The 21,953-nt window shown below is 48.2% G+C and overlaps 1 protein-coding gene across 2 annotated transcripts in view; it reads right to left on the reverse strand.

The window, feature by feature from the left end:
* Positions 1 to 21,893, reverse strand: part of RNF144A (ring finger protein 144A) — a 74,512-nt gene extending 52,619 nt beyond the window's left edge. Inside the window, exon 1 of one of the 2 annotated variants that reach the window (XM_081797250.1) lies at positions 21,818 to 21,877. The gene's annotated coding sequence lies outside the window, so the exon portion shown is untranslated. Of the gene's footprint in view, positions 1 to 21,817 lie in introns of both variants that reach the window. The other variant, XM_081797249.1, reaches the window with a different exon arrangement.
* Positions 21,894 to 21,953: the final 60 nt, after the last annotated feature.

The following is a 21,953-nucleotide window of genomic DNA, read 5'->3' on the forward strand; positions in this document are numbered from 1 at the left end:
TCAGGTCATGATCCCAGGGTTCTGGGATCGAGCCCCGCATCGGGCTCCCTGCTCCGCGGGAAGCCTGCTTCTCCCTCTCCCACTCCCCCTGTTTGTGTTCCCTCTCTCCTTGTCTCTCTCTCTGTCAAATAAATAAAATCTTAAAAAAAAAAAAAGTTATTCTACTCATTTATTTCTTTCACCAATTGTATGTGCATCAATACATAAATGGGTCCTGTTAGTGAGTTATGTATAGTTTTATTCCCTGTCAAAGTAATTCACCAAAGAACAGCTGGAATCACTAAAAAAATTAGGATTAGGGATAAGCATTCAAAACCTTTAGAAATGTGTTATATGTACATATGCATATACACACTCAGATATTACATACACTCATAAATACATGCACTCAGATATTACATATATGCACTCAGGTATTATACACACACATTTATACATACATTCATATTATATGTACATACACTCAGGTATTACATATATACACTCAGGTATCATATACATACATATAAACACACAGATATTATATATACATACATATGTACACTCAGATAAACATCAGGACTGCTGGACCTGCTGAGGGAGCACTGTGGTCAGAAACAGAGCAGCAGGGGACCAGGATGAACGTCCTCACCCCCAGCACCACACCCCTAGCAGCAGCTCAGGGTCAAGGACACAGTAGCAGAAAACCTCATTTTAGCCAAAGCTGGGTTTTTCCAGGTAACCATGGAAGGAGGAGAAAGGACCACTTTCCAGAAAGAAAGGAAGTGAGACCATAAGGGGGCAGTGAACACCGAGAAGGAAAGAGGGCTGACAGCCTCAGTGGGGACATCTATTTCTGAAGACCAGGTGCCAAAGGACTAGCTGCGCTCAGGGAGGATGGTGATCAGAGTGGGCACTGGATGTCCAGATGTCAGAATCAGCAGGCATCCCTCCAGGAATGGGCAGCTGACATAAGACACAAGACAAGATGACTGGAAAGGAGATCCAGGGAGAAACGGGATCCTCGTTTCAGAATGATCTTCTGTGTAGATGGACAAATGGCAAAAGCAGTAACGGGAAGGGAAGGAAGACAGTGGATTTGTTGGTAAAATCCTCCATGGGCACAGAGGAGGGCTGGGGCGGGGATGGGGGGGAGGAGGTGGGGTCAGCAGAAGACTCAAAGGAGGGAACAGGGATGGGAAAGTCTGGCGCTCCTGTCTCAAGGGAGCAGGGCACGTTTAGGGAGGAAGAGGAATAACAGTCTAGAAGCAGCAAGGAGGAGAAAGAGGTATCAACCCCACCCTGATAAATATGTTCGCAGACCTGGTGGCAGGTGCAGCATTGGCAAGAACATAGTCGCTGCACACAAGATCTGCACTCATGCCAGAGAAGACACGTCAAGCCCTGGTCCGTGGCCAGACAGCCGGTCAGGGGCAGCTCGAGTCGGTTCAGAGCAGAGCTCCTGCCTCCACCCTCTACCACTCCATGGCTGCTATGCAGATAAATACTTCTTTGTGGTGTCTCCAAACAATTGGAGAAAGACCAGGTCTTCATTAACTAGTGTTGGGACAAAGGCTACAAGTGGGAAAAAAATCAGGCTTGTTTCCTACCAATGCCTAAAGGTAAAACTACAACTTTACCAGAAAAAAAAAAAAAAAAGACTAAATTATTTATAACCCAGGAGGGGAAAGGCCTTTCAAAGCAAACCTCAAAACTAAAGAAGAAAAAAGATGCCATCAGACCAGCAATGATTAAAAATTCAACACTGCTGGATAAAAACTCAATATTGTTGAGTATGGTGTAATAGGAATTTTCATTTATTGTTTTAGGAGTATAACAATGGGTGCCATTTTTAAAATGATTTAAAAATAGATCCAAATATAAAATATGCAGGGGCGTCCTGAGTGGCTCAGCTGGTGAAGCATCTGACTCTTGATTTCGGCTCAGGTCATGATCTCAGGGTCGTGGGATCAAGCCCCAAGTTGAGCTCTTCACTGGGCATGGAGCCTGCTTGAGATTCTCTCCCTCTGCCCATCCCCTTACTCTCTCTCTCTCTCAAATAAATAAATAAATCTTTAAAAATACATATTAAAAAAGCACACACACCTTTGACCCACACGTGCCACCCAATTTATTCTACAGATAGACTGACTAAAATATTTCCTATGTCTGTAAAAACATATTCTTGGTAGTCTTCTTTGCAAGAGCAAACACTGGAAAGCTACTTAAATGCCCATCAAGAGGGACAAGGTCAATAAATAATACGGTGTCACCCATGCAAGTCAAGAATGAGCCAGACCAGTACAGATTGGTATGGAGAGATGTCTACGACATAACAGCAAATAAGAAGACATAGTATAAGATAATTTATACAACAATCCAATTTGTGAACATAAATTTAAGTAATACACTCACACATAATTTTTCTAGAAGAATGTAGAAAAAGGGAAAACCCATTGATAATCACTTTAGACTAAAGGGAATATTACTTTTCATTTTATTCCTAACTGAACATTTTTTTTTATTTCTGCATTTATAACTCTAAATTTTTAGATCTAAAGACATTTTTTTTTTGAGCTAAAGATTTCTGATGTAGAATACTGCCCATGGGAAAATACACATTGAGGAAAAAAAAAAAATTATTTTTCACATTAGATCACAAAAGATCACATTAAGTATAACATACTGCAATTCTGAATTAAAACCCCACAAAAAGGCCCCATTGCTTTGCATTCTCAGGTCCCTGAAGCAAATCCTCGGTGTGGGGCCTGCTACAGGAATTAGTCAGTGGAAGCTCATCCTTCTCCTCCTTGTCTCTCTCTCTCCCCTCCATGATGAATGCACTTTTAGACTTGGTGCCAACTAGTCATCAGCACAGAACTGTGCTCATGAAGAAAAAGCCCCCCACTTACCTACAGCTCCTTATACACAGACACAAAAGGAACCCAAAGGCAATCCTTCTGCTTCTCCCCAGTCTTTCAATTTCCAAGTTGAGAATTTCTTTTAGCTGCTGCCCAACATGCAAGTTACTATTCCCAAAATTAACACAGTTCTATGCATTTCAGCCTGAGCAGCCAAGATGAGTGGAGGTTTTCGCATATGTGATTTGTTTGACTTTAGTATGAATAGAGGTCTTGTCTGGCTTCAAGAAAGCCATCTCTGTCTGCAGGCATTCATTGTACACTAACAGTCCTGCATGCTGGGGGACAGAGGGCCCCACAGGCATCCCCTCAGAGCTGCCCTGCAGTGAGTTATTCCACACTTGTCTTCTCTGGGAGAAAATAAAATACTTTCTCCAATAATGAAGACATTTGTGAAATTAGCTATGGAACAAATTCATTAGCTCATTGACTATCAATTAATTAAATGAGTTGTTTTTTTAATTCTCTTGTTGTGATAAAAGGCATTTGGCTAATTCCACCATCACTCATGATTCTGAGAAATGACTCATAAAAATGAAGCTGCTTCTTAGCTTTAAACCTGCTCACACAAAGAGCAGACTGATTTACCCAACCTGGATACCGAGTTAGGCACAAAATAAGAAGCTTGTTAGAGTCGAGGCATTCATTACTGAAGGAAAAAAAGAAGAACATAGAAAATAATTCCTTTGACTATATAGTTTGAAAAGGAATAAGGTAGCTTTTATGTGCTGATAAGGAAAAAAATCTCCAGATTAAGTAGCAAAAAGCAGTACGCAGTATTTCCCATTTACAAAAGGAGGTGAGGGGGGCTGGCAGGCAAGTATATGTAAGAAATGGATTTGAGGCTAAAGGCCAGGGGCAGGAGAAAGAATTGCTTTGCACTATAAAAGTTTTTGTACTGCTAGATTTTTGAATTTTTAATGTACTACATATTTTTTATTGAAGTGAAATTCACATAACATAAAATTAACCATTTTAAAGTGAATGATTCAGTGGGCATTTACTACATTCACAATGTTGTACAATCAGCACCTCCAGTTCCAAAACACTTCCATCATCCCAAAATAATACACATCACCCATTAAACAGGGATTCTCCACCCCAACCCCCACCGCCCAGTTCCTGGCAACCAGCATTCTGCATTCCGTCTCTATGGTTTTACCTATTCTGGATATTTCATATAAATGGGATAACACAGTAAGTGACCCTTTGTGTCTGGCTTCTTTTGTACTTCAGTTTTAAAAACTAACATTTAAATCAAATATTTCCTGGAAATATTCTATCCAAGTCATTCATTGTAGTTTTTTTTTTTTTTTTTCAAAAATATTTGGGGCGCCTGGGTGGCTCAGATGGTTAAGCGTCTGCCTTCGGCTCAGGTCATGATCCCGGGGTCCTGGGATCGCGTCCCACATCGGGCTCCCTGCTCGGCAGGGAGCCTGCTTCTCCCTCTGCCTCTGCCTCTCTCTCTCTCTCTCTGACCCTCATGAATAAATAAATAAAAAAACATTTTAAAAAAAAATATTTGAACACTTAACATCTGTAAACCAATTATATCATGGCCCACAGATGACAGAGAAATGAAAACAGTCCACGCAAAGATTATCCAGATAATCATTTTCTGCTTAATAGTGCAAAGGTTATCAGGCAACTGAGAATTTTGAACACAAAACCACAGCAGAATATCTTGCAAGGTATCATAAGTCATCTAGAAGAAACAGGATGTTGGAGCCAAAGCTGGAAGGGAATAGAGGGCTCATTACATTTAACTTATAGGTTAGAAAGTCAAAGCCCACACGCACAAAACTGGCCAGCTTCACATTGCAGCGAGAGCCTTGTGTCCACTACCACGGCCAGGCCTCCACAGGGCTTGTAAATGAACAAACAACAGCAAGGAAGAAGAGCACATGTGGGTATAAAACTCTGAGGGTGGGAGCATGAGGTTTCAGTTCCAACAAGTACGACGTGGGGAAGCTGTTGGTCACATCCTCCCAAGAAAAGGCTGGACAAACCAACAACACAGCACTTCTTTCCACCATTAGAAAATGGGTCACAGGGCAAACCAACCCCCGAAATCTGGAGAGAGGTGAGACAAAGAGAGTCACAGCCAAGATCTGCTCACCAGGAGAATCTACCGGGGCCACAGCTTATAGAAACAACTGCATGGTAATTTTCATGAATTGCTGGAGGCTGAGTCTGAACTAGCTGAAGAGTGAAAAAGAAACCTCTAGGAGCCACAGTCTTGAGGGAGCCACAACATTTTCATGGGTTTGACATCCCCCGCTCCCGGGGAATCCCACCAGGTTCTCACAGCAAAGAGCTAAGAAAATCCCATTCCCAGTTTAGGCCAAGGGAAAAGTAACCAAATGAAGGATGCCTGGAGTGGTCCACATGACACAGACTCATCCTGCAGGCCTCCCCTAACCTGAGGAAGGGCAATGACCTGACTCCAGCCCTGCATCCTCATTAGTTCACCCAAGGAGGGACAAAATAGCTCAGAAACCCTGGAGAGGGCTGGGTACACAGGCCTGCTGGGAGACAGAGGGTTCATCCTGAGAGTACAGAATGTTCCCCTGCCCCTCAACTTACCGCCCATGAACTGGGACAACTCAACAAGGAGAAAACCCCAAAGACCACGGGGCAGATGAAAACAGGACCCTAGAGGAACTGAAGCCTCTGGCACCTACAGCTTCAGCACACAATGAACACAATTCAGCTCCTAGCCAGATTAACCTAAAACCTCACCCTAAAGGCCCTTTACCGTAGTTCCTATACCAAATACCAACAACAACGCAAAACCCACAAAGCATGCCAAAACCCACAAAGCATGCCAAAATCAGAATCTGAAAGGACAGCAAGCATCACAACAAAACTCAGAGAGGACACAGATATTGGAATTATCAGGCAATTTACAATAATCATGATGAATGTGTTAAAGGCGCTAATGGAAAAAGTAGACAAAATGCAAGAGCACATGGGTTATATCAGCAGAGAGATGGAATCTTAAAGAAAGAACCAAAGGAAATGGTAGAATAAAAACCCTGCTAAAGAATGAAGAATGCCGGGGCGCCTGGGTGGCTCAGTTGGTTAAGCGACTGCCTTCGGCTCAGGTCATGATCTTGGAGTCCCAGGATCGAGTCCCGCATCGGGCTCCCTGCTCGGCGGGGAGCCTGCTTCTCCCTCTGACCCTCCCCCTCTCATGCTCTCTCTCTCTCTCATTCTCTCTCTCAAATAAATAAATAAAATCTTTAAAAAGAGAAAAAAAAAAAAAGAATGAAGAATGCCTTTGTCAGGCTCACCAGTAGATAGAGCACAGCAGACAGAAAAAGCAGCGAGCCTGAAGAGAGTTCGACAGAAATTCCCAACTAAAATACAAACAGAAAAAAAAGAGGAAAAAAAAGACAAACAGAACAGAACATCCAAGAACTGTAGGATAATTTCAAAATATATAACACATACAAAATGGGAATACTAGAAGGAGAAGAGAGAACAGGGCAAAAAAAAAAAAAAAAAAATTGAAGTGAGAATGGTTGAGAATATACCAAAATAAATGACAGACACCAAACTATGGATTCAGGAAGCTCAGAGAACACAAAGCAGAATAAATACCAAAAAAAAAACAAAAAAAAACAACAAAAAAAAGCACACCAAGTAATATCAAGGTCAACTGCAAAAATCGAAGACAGAGTGAAATTCTTGACAAAAGCCAGAGACAGGGAGAAATGCTATACCAAGAGAGGAGCAAGAATAAGAATCAGGTCTGACTTTTCTTCAGAAACCATACAAGCAAGAAGAGAGCAGAGTGAAATATTTAAACCACTGAAAGAAAAATACCAACGTAAAATTCTATTTCCAGCAAAACTATCCTTCAAAAGTGAGACAAAAAAAACACTCTCAGATAAGCAAAGACTGAGGCAGCATGTTACCAGCTGTTCTGCCCCACAAGAAATGTTAAAAAGTTCTTCAGAGAGAAGGAAAGTGATATGCCAAAAACACAGAACAACATAAACACAGGAAGAGAGAGAAGGAATAAATGAAGTTAAAATAAAATATTTTGGGGGTGCTTGGCTGCCTCAGTTGGAAGAGCATGAGACTTTTGATCTTGAGGTCATGAGTTCAAGCCCCATATTAGATGTAGAGATTATTATAAATAAATAAATGGATAAATAAATAAATATACTTTTTTAAAAAATAAAATATTTTTCTTATTTCTAACTGATGTAAAAGAATTGTTTGAACAGTAGTAACAGCAATGTACGAGGTAATTATAGCACATGGATAAGAGGAATGAGCAAAGTCATAAGGGAACGGAGAGAAGACCCGGCAATATTGTTATAAGATAACGTTATTACATATCAAGTGACACAGTATTATTTGAAAGTGGGCTTAGTTTACTTACCAAACATATACTGCAAACTCTAGGGCAACTACCAAAAAATGTTAGAAATTAGTATAACTGATATGTTAACAGAGGAGAGGAAAAGGAATTATATACAATATTCAGAAGCAAAGAAGTCAGTAAAAGAAGGGGAAAAAAGAACAGATGTAATGACTAAAAACAATTACAGGGCACCTAGCTGGCTCAGTGGGTGGAACCTGTGACTCTTGATCTCTTACATAAAAATAAAATCTTTAGGTGTACCTGGCTGGGTCAGTGGTAGAGCATGTGACTCTTGATCTCAGAGTTGTTAAGTTCGAGTTCCACATTGGGTGTAGAGTCCTGGGATTGAGCTCCGAGTCAGGCTCCCTGCTCAGTGGGAAGTTGGCTTCTCCCTCTCCCTCTGCCCCTCTCCCCCACTCATACTCTCTCTCTTAAATAAGTCTTTTAAAAAATAAATAAAACAAAATCTTAAAATAAATAAATAAAAATAAAATCTTAAACAATTACAAACACAGTAGATATTAATCCAACTATATCAGCAATCACTTTAAATGTGAACAGTCTGAATATACTGGATAAAAGTTAAAAGACAGAGATTTCCAAGGTGGATAAAAAAGCAAGACTCAACTCTACGTTGTTTAAAGAAATCCACTGTAAATAAAAAGGCTCTTTTTAAAAGTAAAGGGGTGGAGAAGGATATAACATGCTAATGCTAATCCAAAGAAAGCTAGAGTAGCTATATTAATTTCAGACAAAGCCAACTTCAGAACAAGTAAAATCAGTGTCGATAAAGAGGGACATTACATAAGGATACAGGGGTCTGTTCTCCAAGACATAATAACACTAAATGTATATGCAACTAACAACAGAGCATCAAAACACAGAAGCAAAAACTGACAGACATGCAGGAAGAAATACACAAATCCACAATCATAGCTGGACACCACCACTCCTTTCAGAAACTGACAGATCCAGCAGGCAGAAAATCAGTCAAGACATAGTCGACCAAAGCAGCACTAACAATCAACTTGATTTATCTGACACATAGAATATTCTATCCAGGGATGCCTGGGTGGCTCAGTCGGTTAAGCGTCTGCCTTCAGCTCAGGTCATGATCCCAGGGTCCTGGGATCAAGTTCCGCATCGGGCTCCCTGCTCCGCGGGGAGCCTGCTTCTCCCTCTGCCTCTGCCTCTCTCTCTCTCTATCTCTCATGAATAAATAAATAAAATCTTCAAAAAAAAAAGAATATTCTATCCAACAACAACAATATACTTTCCTCCAGCTAACAGGAAACATTCTGGGCCATAAAACCCACCTTAACAAATAAAAAAACAAAATCGAAATCATATAAGCTCTGCTTTCACATCACAATGGTACTAAATTACAAGTCAATGACAGAAAATTGGAACATCCCCAAATATCTGGAGATTGAACAGCACACTTTTAGATAACATTTGGGGCAAGGAAGAAGTCTCAAAAAAAAAATAAAAAACATTTTGAACTGAATGAAAATAAAAATAAAACTTACCAAATGAGTACCATGTAGCAAAGGCAGTGCTTACAGGGAAATTTGTAACATTAAATGCATAGATTAGAAAAGCAGAAAGATCTAAAGTCAGCCTTTCAAGCTGCCTCTTTAGGAAATGACAGAAAAGCAATTTAAGCTCAAAGCAAGCAGAAAAAAAGACACAACAAACTGGTGCAGAAATCAATGAAATCATAAACAGGAAAACAATAGAGAAAAACAACAAAATCAGGGGCTGGTTCTTTGAAAGATCCATAAAGTTGATAAACATCTAGTCAGGCTAAAATCGTGAAGGGTAAGATGGGTACAGATGTCCTGCGTCTACCAGCAATGCCAAGTTCACTAGCATCATCACGGAAAACATAACAAAACAACAATTAAAAGAGGAAAAATAGGGAACGGAGGAAATGCGGCTTTATTTCACTTAGGCTGTCCTTGTTTTAGTTGAAAAGCTAGAGTAGCAGCCTTGAGAGGTCTAATGGTTCCTGTTTTTGAAGACCAGAAGGGCAGTGTTTTATTCAACCAGGAAGTGTTTTCCAGAGGGAATTGGGGTACAGCAAGCAGCACTCCCCACTTCCTCGCGTCTCACACCTTCCTCAGGTCTCACACTTGTGAATCTGCCTTCTGGACGGGCCTTCCACGGTTTCTCTAAGTTTTCTTTTTTTTTTTTTTTTTAAGATTTTATTTATTTATTTGAGAGAGAGAGAATGAGAGAGAGCAAGCACATGAGAGGGGGGAGGGTCAGAGGGAGAAGCAGACTCCCTGCCGAGCAGGGAGCCCGATGCGGGACTCGATCCAGGGACTCCAGGATCATGACCTGAGCCGAAGGCAGTCGCTCAACCAACTGAGCCACCCAAGCGCCCCTCTAAGTTTTCTTATTCACAATTTATTTAATCCTTGCAGAAGGCCCAAAAAGATAGTAATCCGAGCACTGTTCTCACTTTTTAGATGAATAATATGGGAAGTTTACAGAGAGGCTCAAGGTCTCTGCAGAAGGCCTAGTGGGATCTGAAGTCTGCAGCAGGATTCAGAGCCCCTAGCCCTGCAGTCTTGCGACCCTGCCCTCAAGTCGGGACCACAACTGCTGAGCTGAAAGGTGCTCCGCGGGCCACACAGTCACACTCCGGATGGTAACTGCCTGTGGTCAGATGTGCAGAGCTGTGACATAAAACCACCCTGAAAGAGTGCCCTGCAGGAAAAATGTGGGAGTGTGGATGGCTTGCTTCATTTATCAATTAACAGAAGCTTTCTCCTTGTTCATTACCCATTCCTCTTCGAGCCCGCGGCAGCAAAACAACCATTGGAGATACAGTTAATTTATCTGTTGAAAGACATCTTTGTTGTGTATGAAGTAATAAAACGTGTGTGTGTTGGTAGGCAAAATCTACAATTAAATAAATTTTAAAACCAAAATCATTTATTTCACTGTAAAATATAACCACAATTTAAAAATCAAAAGTAGGGGCGCCGGGGTGGCTCAGTCAGTTAAACATCTGACTTTTGATCTCAGCTCAGGTTATGGTCTCAGGGTCAAGGGAGTGAGTCCCACATCGGGCTCTGAGCTGGGCCAAGAGCCTGCTTAAGAGTTTCTCTCTCCCCCTCCCTCTGCCCCTCCTTTTTCTCTCTCTCTCTCTCTCTGTCCCTCTCTAAAAAAACAAAAAAAAATCAAAAATAGAAAACGCCACAATCCAATCCTTACTATTTATGATCCCTTTCCTCAGCATATTTTCCAGGTTCGAACCACATGGTACATGGCAACTGGGTCTCACAGTTGTTTTCGCTTCATGATATATTATAAGCATTTCCCCATGTCCACAATCTTCAAAAATCTTATCTAATTAGAGCAGGATATTTACTTAACCATACTTAGATGTTTTCCATTTGGGACTGCTATTTAAACACACACACACACACACACACACGAGAAGCATTTGTGCATAAAGATTTCCTTCTTTTTCCCCACATTCAGTATCACTTCCTTGAGCTAGATTCCCCAAAGTGCAACTGTCCGAAGTATTTGTGGTTGCAAGTAAAAATCAAGCATTTATCCTGAAACCATCCTTCTCCCTCACCCCAACCCCATGTAGGCCTAGAAATGCATTCATTCTGCTGAGCCAATATGATTTACGCTTACCCGCTTCCTGCTCTGCCAGAGCCCAGTTCATCATATTAGCCATCATATTAGCCAATGTTCCTTTTACCTAATTCCTCTTAGAAATTCTTTTCAATAACAATTTCATGTTTACCAAGAAAAATCTTTCTTACTAACCAAAGTATTTATTGTCACATAATGGTAGTTATATTGTAACTAGACTGACTTCTAGATAAAACAGTATGGTATAGATAACATACAGAGAATCCATACAAGGAAAGGTCCATATATAATTTAAACTAAAATCATACGAACGACCTTTGCAGCTTCCAGATGATTATTCTTGTTAGCAGCTCAGTTAAGGGTGTTTGCCATTTGGGATCCGCTTATAGATGCCATTGGGCTTAAAAACCACCCTATGGGGGTGTTTCAGAAAGAAGAATGCATAAACCTTCAGGCAGATCTGAAGGTCCTTTTTTTTTTTTTTTTTTTAAATGGATTGAGTTGATTTAAAAGTTTAACACCCTGAAGCTGAGTGTACCAGGTCCTGTGCTGGGAACAGGAGTAAGACATGCCCTTCCTCCAGGAAGCCCAGCCTGCCACAGTGCACCCCAAGAAAGTGTGTCAAATAAACACGGATGTCTGAGTCTCCGCTCTACCACCCAGGAGAACTGGAAAGAGGACAGAAGCATGGAGGGCAGTACCTAGGTCAGGGATGTTCTACTTCCCAGTAAATAGTACTCTCACTTCAGGTTAAACATAATTTCTATAAAATCGTGCCTTGAGTTTCTCTTGACTAAATGGCAGTTATATTTTGTTGACAAAATAGGACAAGTGTGTCAACATCAATTTTGCGGTTTGTTTTTTTTTTTTAACACTTTGGAGTTAATACTAGTCTCCAAGATTTAAAAATATTTCATTCTGCAAAGCTCATAGGCCGGAGGCTCGGTGCCTGCTGTGTCCGACGAGTAAAAGGATGCTGTCTCCACACCACGTCATCCACAAAATGCCAGAGCAGCTCAGGGACACCATGAGGCCTGAGGGGGCCACAGAGAGCTCCCAGGAAGTGGCAGGAGGGTGACGGGCAGGATGCCCAGCGGAGAAGGCAGCAGGGATGCAGGAAAAAGCAGGTGATGCGGGGGCAGGGGGTACCCTGGGATGCCCTAGACCACGGGGGCATGTCAGTTGACAGCCGGAAATGCAGCCAGCCAGGGACAACAGGACAGAGAATGGAACCGGCCAGCAAAAGCCACAGGCTTCCAAGATGCAGGAGAAAACACAGAGCAGCTATGAAAGCAGGGGTTCAACTAGGAAGGCACTCTCTCCACCAGCCTTCACTGCTCCCGAACCTGTGGGACATGTGGGGGTGCACTTGACTTGATCCCGTTAGGCCAGAGAGGAGAGTGCCACTGTATGGGGAAAATCACAGCGGGGGCTGGGAGAGAGACAGGGGGAACCACAGGGGGTAAAATTGGGAGGACCTGTAGCAATTAACCCAATACCAAGTTGAGAGTCAAGGCAAATTTCAAAAGATCAAAATGTAACGTTTGTCCAATCCAACCTCCTCATTTTATACACTGAAAAAAAACACAGTCCAAGGATATCTGCATCTGAATGGATACTGAATTGAGCTCAGTCCCTTGAAGAGTCAACCCTGAATAATACAGGCTACAGAGAAGAGGCTGCACAAATGGGCCACGCCAGGCAGGAATCTCAAGCATCCAGGGCTAAACTCCAGACACTGTCAGTGGAGAGTGACAACGAGAACACGGCCCGAATCAGTACCAGACACGCTACTGGGCGGCCCACCGGTGGATGACCCCAGTCCCAGCACGCTCACGCCCACATGGGCCCTCTACACAGGGGCGCAGCTCCTCGAAAGCCCTGTGAACCCCCAAAGAACCATGCTGGGCGTAGTCCCTCCAGACCAGCACTATGACAAGGAAATAGATACAGCAAGGAGATATAATGTGAGCCGCATCTGTGATTTTACATTTTCTGGCACATTTTTTAAATTTTTTTTTAAAGATTTATTTATTTATTTGAGAGAGAGAGAGAGTGAGAGAGTAGGGGGAGGAGCAGAGAGAGACAGAGAATCTCAAGCAGATTCCCCAGTAGCAGGGAGCCCGACACAGGGCTCGATCTCACGACCCTGAGATCATGACCTGAGCCGAAACCAAGAGTCGGAAGGAAGCTCAACCAACAGTGCAACCCAGGAGGCCCCGCCACATTTTCTTAAATAGTAAAAATAAGCAGGAAATTAATGTTAGTAACATTTATTTAAATAAAGAAGATCACGTCAACATGCAATCAATATAAAAGTTATGACTGAGATATTTTGCGTTTACAGTCTGCATTTCACACGAGATCTTGGAAACTGGGTGTGCTTTCTACACACGCAGTCCAGCTCCTTTGCGGCTGGCCACTGGGCAAGGGCTCAGGAGCCCAGAGCCAGTGGCGACCGGCTAGATGGTCCAGCCCCCCTGCTCTCCCCCTCTGCCCGTCTGCTCAGGTTGGCTTCTGCCACACCCGGAGAGGTCCTGCCTTCCCCGGATAAACCCAATCTTCTAGAGAGCAGCCTTCTCTGCCAGGCCGGCAGGACACAGCCCAAGCTGGTCCCAAGCTGGTCCCCCAGAGAAAGCCTGGGGATTGCGGAACACCGTAGCCCGTCTCGTTCTGGAAAGGCTTCCCCAGCCCCCTTCCCTCCCTCGCTCCTTGTCCTCGCCCTCACTGCGTATCCCTTCATCTGCTTGGAACCAAGGAGGTCTGCCAGATGACCGGGCGAAAGAACAAAAGAAGGAATGGAGGAACGGGTGAGACTGCTTCTGGACTCGAGGGTCTTCGGAGGGAAAAGAGGCCTATGAAGTCCAGCAAATACTTCCGGAGCACCTACTCCGTGCCAGGCACCGGGCCAGTGGCTCAGGGGCACAGAGATGGACAGGACAGGGCAGTGACGTCCCGCCCCTCGCCGCACCCGAAACTACAACTGCCCAGGGAAGGTTTGGATGCACTTAGGCTACATTGACAAGACCCCAAGACCACGTAAGCCATGTGCACACCGGTCCGGACCACGGCCCGTAAGAGCTCCTCCCTTTCGAAGAAGAGCAGGTGAGACCAGCAAGGGCAATTCCCGACCACACGGTCTGGGCACGCACCACACCGGGCAGCGGGCTTCGGGCTCAAGGACGGTCGTCCGGGCCCCCGCGGCCTCTCGCTTCCCCGGGCAGCCCGGTTCACCAGGACCCGCACAGAGGCAGCCATGGTGCTTGCCGGAAAGCCTGTTCTTCTCTGAAAGGACAGACGTAGCCGAACTCCCCCCACCTCTCTCGCCACCTAAACAGGGAAGGGAGCTGGCAGCGCTGCTGAGCCATCCGGACCCCAGGGCGCCCAGCAGGAGGGCGGACGGCGACACACCGAGGACAGCAGAGCCACAGAGCAGAACCTGGTGCTCGTGAGCAGCCCAGAGCAGCCGAACCCTCCCGCCGCCACGGAGGAAACACGAACCCGATGCTCTAAGTCCTTGCTCATGAGCCAAACACATGGGATCATACGAAGACATACCATTAATGTGTTACGCGTCCCGCTGTGTCCCCAAAAGACATGCTGGCCTCCTAACCCCCTGAATCCGTGAATGTAACCTCCTTAGGGTCTTTGACGACAGGGCAGGCCCAACTCTGGGAGAACCGGTCACTAGGCGCTGCTGCCCACGTTCGTTCACTCGAACTACCACGGTCACCGTCCCCGAGGCTGGGTGGCTTGTCAACAACATTCATTTGTACAGTTGTGGAGGCTGGAAGTCCCAGACCAGGGCGCAGGCAGATTCGGTGTCTGGTGAGAGCCTGCTGCCTGGTTCAGCCACCCATCCACTCGCTGTGTCCTCACGGCAAGAGGGGCCGGGGGTTCTCTGGGGTCCGTTTATTAGGACACCGATCCATTCATGAGCGCTCCCCACTCATGACCTAAGTGCCTCCCAAAGGCCCCACCTCCTCACACATCACACAGGGGACGAGGTTTGGGGGGACACCCAACTGGGTGTAGAGGCTGCCCCTGCGCACGCAGACAGAGGGGAGTCAGGAAGACGTCAGGGCCCAAGCCTGGGAGGAGGAGACTACACCCAACACACAGGTGGCTTCTTAGGGTCCCACAAGCTGAGGGAATACAGATACCTTTTCTCTTCTTTTCTCTGCTACATCCGGCCCTATCTGACACGCCACTGGCCTCCCACGGGAACCACACTGTCGGTTCTCAGGGCCTGTGGCTAACGCTTCATTGAGACAGAAAGAAGAAAGAAGTGACTGTGACCTCAGCAGAGCACCAGCTCTGTCTCATCCACACCAGGCACTGGGACCGCTGCGCCTGCCAAGCGATTAGGAAGAAGGAGACACGGTTTTAGCCAATAAATTCCCATCCTGGGGCGCTGGCTCTGAAAGTCTTCTGGAAGCTCTTTCTATTCCACTGTCCTAGGACTACCGAGCACCGCCGTGTGTGCTCCCGAGAAGTACTGTGGAGCAACGGGGGCGTCAGGAAAAATTACTTTCTGGGACTGTTTGTTTCACAAACAGGGGCCCCCGGGGTCCCCGCAAGCCTTCACACTTCCCGAGGCAAAGCTTCTTCTGGAACACACACCCTGTGTGATGCTTTTGAATGGAAACTGGAACCACAGACCAAAGGAGAGCGTAAGGCACTCAAGAAACAGAGAATACACTGGATACTACAACTTAATCCACGCACACGCTCCAGGATCTTTGCAGCTGATGTGCTTCAGTTCCTCTGTGGGGAGAACCACGTGAATCAATGGCCCATAGTGCATTTACCTGACAAACACTCTTTCTAGGAACCCCGACCACCTCTTTACCCAGAGCACCTCAGTCTCCCACTAGAAAGCTCCAAACTGATAAGGCTGATGGAGCCCACCTCCCTCTCCTGCCCGGGAGGGCCTGACCACCAGCCCAGACTCAACATGCTCAAGGACAAATCCCACTTGGCCCCACATCTCGGGCCTCCTGGCATACCAGCACGGAGTCGCCTCTTCCACGCTATCCTGCCCTCCAAGTCTACGCTCGTTCACGCCCGTCTCCAGAGTTCCCGTAACACACATTAGGAGTCGCACACTGTGGTCCTTGTGCACACCCGCAGAGCAAGGCCCACTTCTGCCTCATCCTGCCCAGCATCACAGAGCTCCTCAGGCTACACGGCCGCCTCCAGGCAGCCCACACAAAGCTCCCGTCTGACACGGGAACTGATGTGGTCTGCTGCCATGGGACCCAGGACTGGCAAGGCCTTCCACCCTGCATCCCTGACCCACAGGGCTGCGTGCCCCGGCCTTCATCCTCCAACCCAAACCGACACTCCCCTGAGTTTTGCGTTCAGCTTCTTACAGTCCTGAGGTGCGCTGCTCAGTGGACTCACCTCCCAGAGAGAACCCTCGATTTGCTCAGATCACATGAGCACAAAACGTAAACTCAAATCCCATTTCTTCATTTCCCTCGTGAGCCACGTTTCTCGATCTTGTATTCAATCACCTAACAAAAATGCACTTAGAAAGTGCATGATACACACTAAGGGAATGCAAAAATGAGTAGATTCTTACCCTTGTAGGGCTTATGATTTAGCAGAGGAAATCAAATGGTTACATAAATCACTAAAATTAGACGAGAGAGTTTTAAGTGCAATCACAGGTTGTGAAGGAAAAGTTGCTATGGAAGCCCCTGGAAGAGCGAACATTTCGGCCTGCAGACGGGAGAGAGCAAGCCAGGGTTGGGAGGGAAGGGGCTGGCCGGGCCGAGGCCTGCCGTCCCAGCCTGTGTTCCGCACCACCTCTGTGGTCCCAGCGCAAGATGCCAGTACCTGGGGAGTAGACCAACCCCCCAACCCCCACGTTAATGATTCTACAGCTTTGAGAAGAAGGCAATACGTGTTCTGAGCCCTGAAGGACCGCTAGGAAGGGGGCACGCGGAGATGGCAGGAGGATGCCCCAGGGCCCCCGTCTGGAGGCTGCCGGGAGAACCGCCCCGGAGAGATGGGCTGGGGCCACACAGTGAAGAATCCCAAAGGCTCACACAAGAGGCACACTCATTACTCAACAAGCAATGGGGGTAGCTGAGGGTGTCCCAGCAGCAAAGGGACAAGAGGTCCATGGAGAGATGATGAGGGACCCCAGTGGAATCGACACAAAGCTTCCCAAGATAGTCAAAAAATACCTGTGTTGATTCTGGCTTCAGAACACGTGTTTAAGAGAACGTTTTACCTCGAGGAAGAAGAGGGTGCCTAACGCAGAGGTCTGCACATCTCCGGGAAGGGGACATTTCCCACCACCCACAAGCCAGGGGAGAGGGCCAGCCTCTCTGACCAGCAGGATGCCTTTCCTACAGGGGATGCAGGCAAGCCTGGTGGGGGACGGCAAGGGATGGGAGGCAGGACAGCCTGCAGACAAGCCAGCCACTGAGGGCAAGGAGGAAGACTCACAGCCCGTCAGCAGCCGGTTAACACAGTCCCAGAGGAAGGGCTCCTCACTGTCCACAGGCCAGCAGGAGGCCAGTGGAAGTCTGGAAGGCATTCTCCCCATGTTCAATGCAGCCTGCATGGGCCCACCTCCCCCCAGAGAACCTTAAAATGCTGCCTCCCCCAAAGTCACACATGCCCTGTTCTGAAGAACTGCTTGGAAACTGACCCTCTGGCAGCCAAAGAAGGTCCCCGGAAAATCATCTAGGTGGGAGGCATTCTGAGGACAGACACAAAACCCTGTTTAACCAACAACCCTACGAGAGACACAGTCAATACGCGCTCTGTGGATCTGGAAGCTCCCCTCTGTTCTACTGGGTCTGGGCGCAGGCCCGCCCACAGAGCTGTACCAGTTGGGGCAGAAGCTACGGGAGCCTGCAGCTGCCCCGTCCTCCGCTGGGGCTGACTCCCAGCTCCGAGGCTCTCAACTGCAGGCCACAGGCTGCTGTAGGCCGGGGAAATCACAGCAGCCTCACTCAAGGCACTCTGAAGACAAGAGGACAGGTTCCTGGGTTGTAAAAACGACAGCTGCTGCCTGTGGTTCTGCTCACCTTCTCTGAACCAAATCTCCTCCAGCATGCAGACCTGGGGGGGAGGGGGAGGGGAGGGAAATGGAGGGACAGAGGTTCCAAAATGAAACAAGGAAAATCCCACACTGGCATGACCTTCTAGAAGACACCAGCCACGAAAGCAACTGTCTACACCCGGGAATCTTGGTTTGAACAGCGTTCAGAGACAGCTAGCCTCCTTGAGAACAGGACCCTGGCAGCGCAGCTGGCTCTAAGCTCCCAGCCCACCCCGGCCATTGCTTGCTGTTCCCAGGCTCAGAATCTGACCTTGACCCTCCAAAGTGGCCCAGCCAACGGGGACTCATCCTTCAAGTCCCTGGCATCACCGGCTGCAACCATGGCCCGCTGCACCCTGCACGCCAAACCCCACTGTTACAACAGTCTGTCAATGCGCTGGCTTCCACCCCCAGACTGTGGCCGCCCCAAGGTCACAGAATATATCCCTCTCGGAGTCCCAGGCAGGCTTCAATATTTACCATGTGCATGGCTTTGGACAACCCAACCACTCTCTGCTGCACCTCCGTCCTCTGCCAGGTGGGGACAGGAGCAGGGCCCATCATGGAGGGCTGTCTGAGAACTGGGTCCACAGCCAGGGCCCCGTCAGCACCTGGTGACAGGGCCTGCTACGTGCCTGGTAACTACAGTTCCCTCTCTCTCCTGGGCAAACACTAGGTGAATTCCAAAATGTTGGCTGACACACCAGTTTCCGCCATCCAGAGAACTGATTTTTCCTTGTAACATCACATCCGCCTTTCAACTTGCTCCTCAGAGGAAGCCCTACTCTCAGAGTCCAGGCCACTGAGGAAATACGTTCCAATTCAGGTTTTAGATTCCAGGAGTGAAGGAAGATGGACACTCTCATCACCAAGAACCACCCCCTCCAAAGCCTAGCTCTCAACTGTCCTTTGTAGGCGAAGACATTCTTCTCGAAAAATCCTTAAAATTGGTTGTGTTTGGTGATTACCCTGCAATAGTCCTCCTGGAAAACCCCTTTAAGGCAGCACATTATTATTTTTGGATCTTGGAAATAATCTCAGCCAACACCTGAGTTTTATAGTGGAAGGAACTGGGGCCAGGTGAGAAGGTTAAGACCTTGCCCTTGGTCACATAGCTGGGTCAGAAGGTTGTACAATCTCTGTCCTTCCAGACTAATCCCCAGCAGGTATGTGAACAGTTGCTGCAATTTAATTTCTTCATCTAATTAAGAAAAGCTATTCATGTGTGTCAGCAACGCAGAAACAAAGGACAGAGGATGCTGGTCCTGAGAATGATTACCTCAAATGACTTTCCTAGTCCTAAGGAAAGGCACCTTCAACTTAGTTCTTGGATCTCCAAGATAGGAAGCTACCCAAGTGAACATGGAGAGGCTCTGTCTTCCTTGGAAGCAATCCATTCTGTTCATAGCCTCTTGGCTCCCTCTGACATGCCACACCCAGAGATCCAGGGGCACGGGTGGTCCTTGCTTGGTCAGATGCCCTGTTAGCATCTGAGGCCTCAGTATCCCCCTGAGTGGCTTCAGACCACCAGATCCCCGGAGCAGCTGACAAGTCCCCCTTCTCCCTAGCCCAAGCAAAGAGCAAGAGAAAGAACAGTGGGCAGTCGGGATCGCTGATGCCAGGCCCAGGTCAGCCACAGCCCCGTGGGCTGGGGGGGGGGTCCCCAGGCTGGGGTCCCTGACCTCTCTCCAAGTCCCAATGAGCAGCTGGGCTAGGAATCTGCAGTGACCATCTAGCTCTGTGATTCTCAGTCTGCAAGGACAGGCCTCCTGCTGTCTCCACCACCACAGAGAAAGGCTCTCAAGAAGAGAAATTTGAACAAAAGAAGGCAGCAGGGCCAAATTATGAACCACAGTGGGAAAAACAAGCGACGTGGCTCCCAGCTTCTGGCTGAGCCCCAAGTTCACCCGCTAAACGTCAGCAGCTTCAACTGAAGAGTGTGTGGGGTCCTTTCCAAGTCCCAAACCACACCAAGTCCACAAGAGAAGCACGGTCCTCTAGTGCAGATCTGGATGCAGGAATGACACACTATCAAACCCAGGGCACTGAATATGCTTATAAAACAGACGCATCTCAACGTGCTCTTCCAGTTTTCAATCCCCCATCCGTGCACAGCCTGTACGTGCCCACGTTATGCACTCTTGGTTGCAGCTCCGCCCCCAGCATTCCAGTTCGCCACTTGTTCCTTAGTTCTCCTGGGCTACTCGCATTAGAATCAGGGCCCCTTTAAACACGCAACTTCCAAACTCCAATTGTGCTGGATCTGGAAAATTCCCATCCCATTAAAATTAGGTTATTTGCATCCCATTTTCTCCTGAGGTCTGCAAGCCATGTCTGACCTCTAGTAAGTGGTACAGGAGGGAAGCTCACATCCCAGTAGGTGGGCAGTGGGGGAAGGGGGTCAGATTCTAGAGGTAGCACTCAGCACACTGCACAACGTCCCCTTCAGGACACAAAGCCGGGTTCAGCTCACTCACTCTCCTCCTCCTCCAAAACTATCAAGGGCTCCCACTGCCACGAGATCAAGACCAATGTCAGCCTGCAGTTCAAAGACCACGATTTGTCCCCATCTGACCTCTCCACTCAAATTTCCTTTATACTCTTCACAAAATAATAAAAACAAAAATTATAAAGTCACTAGAAAACCACAAGGGACCAGGTCCCTCATCTCAGGACTGGGGAAGGGAAGCTCAGTCCCATGGGAAAGGTCCCACAACTGCACACACTTTGTGTTCCCACCCCCTTGCAGGGCCAGGCAGTTCCCTCCCACCTGCCCCACCTTCCAGCTTTGACTCAAGAGCCCTCCCTCACAAAGCAGCCCTGACCCTCCTCTCCCTCCCCCCGGGACTCCAGCTCCACAGGCATCTGCATCAACTTACTTTGTGCCCTGCCCTTGACTTCAGAACAGGGCTCCTCCCCTGGCTGATCTCTCCCCGGGGGGCACCCCCCACCCCCCACCCTATTCACTAGACTCTGTCCTTACCAATCCCCAGGCCCCACTCCCAGGAAAGAGCTTCCTTGCCAGAACTGTCCATTGCAATATGTCCAAGTCAGAGGTCTTCCTAGTGCAGGGGCCAGACGCCCCTCCCCTAGGGCAGCAGCCCCCACTCCGGATATTCTCGGGGGGCTTTCTCTAACCCTTTTCCGTTACCCAGACTTCCGCCTGCCACAAGACAAGCACAGGGGATTTGTTGGACATTTTTTTTTATAAACTAGAAAGAAAGGCAGAGAACTTTTGGAGTGACCATCCTAGACCTGACTATGGAGATCATTAGGGTACAGTAAGGAGCCCCTTCATGCCCGTGACCCAGAGCTAGGCGCTCAGGACGGTGCCGGGAACTGGGGAGCCACCGCCGGGAGGGCGGAATGCCGAGACCCCCAGGAGCGGAGGGCTCCGAGGGAGGGCAGCGGCTGCGCTCACCCAAGTGCGGGGATGGGCAAAGCGGGGGGACGCGCGGCACCCGGCCACCTCCGGCCGGGCTGACCTTCCCGCCGCCTCCCGCGCCCGGGCGGTGCGAGCTCGCCAGACCCCGCGGCGCGCGGCCTGCGTTCGCCCCCCGCCCGAGAGACGCCCCCGCCCGGTCGGCCGGGGCGTCAGGGACGCAGCTCTGCGGAGCGGCTCCCGGCCCGGGAGGCGGCGCGGGACCCGAGCTTCCCAAGTGGCCGAGGCGCTGGGGCCACCGAGGGGCAGGGCCGGGCCGGGGTGGCGCCCTCGGCTGGGAGCCGGCGCGTCCCCACCCCGACCCCAGCGCCCGGGACCCCGGCCGGGCCCGCCCCGCGCGGCCACATCCCTCCGTCCCCCTCGGCCGCGCCCCGCTCCCGCGATGCCGACACAAAGCGACGCGCGTCACCCACCTGGTCCCGCGCGGCCGGGGCTCCGGGGGCCGCCGCTCCCGTTCGACCGCGGGCGGGGCTCCGAGCGCTGCGCCCAGGCCGGGTGTGCGGGGCCGCGTGCCGGGTGCGCTCTCCCGTGCCCGCGCCCGCGCCCGCC

Source organism: Leptonychotes weddellii, chromosome 10 (assembly GCF_054177405.1).
Source record: "Leptonychotes weddellii isolate Sample4059 chromosome 10, ASM5417740v2, whole genome shotgun sequence".
Classification (NCBI taxonomy): Eukaryota; Metazoa; Chordata; class Mammalia; order Carnivora; family Phocidae; genus Leptonychotes; species Leptonychotes weddellii.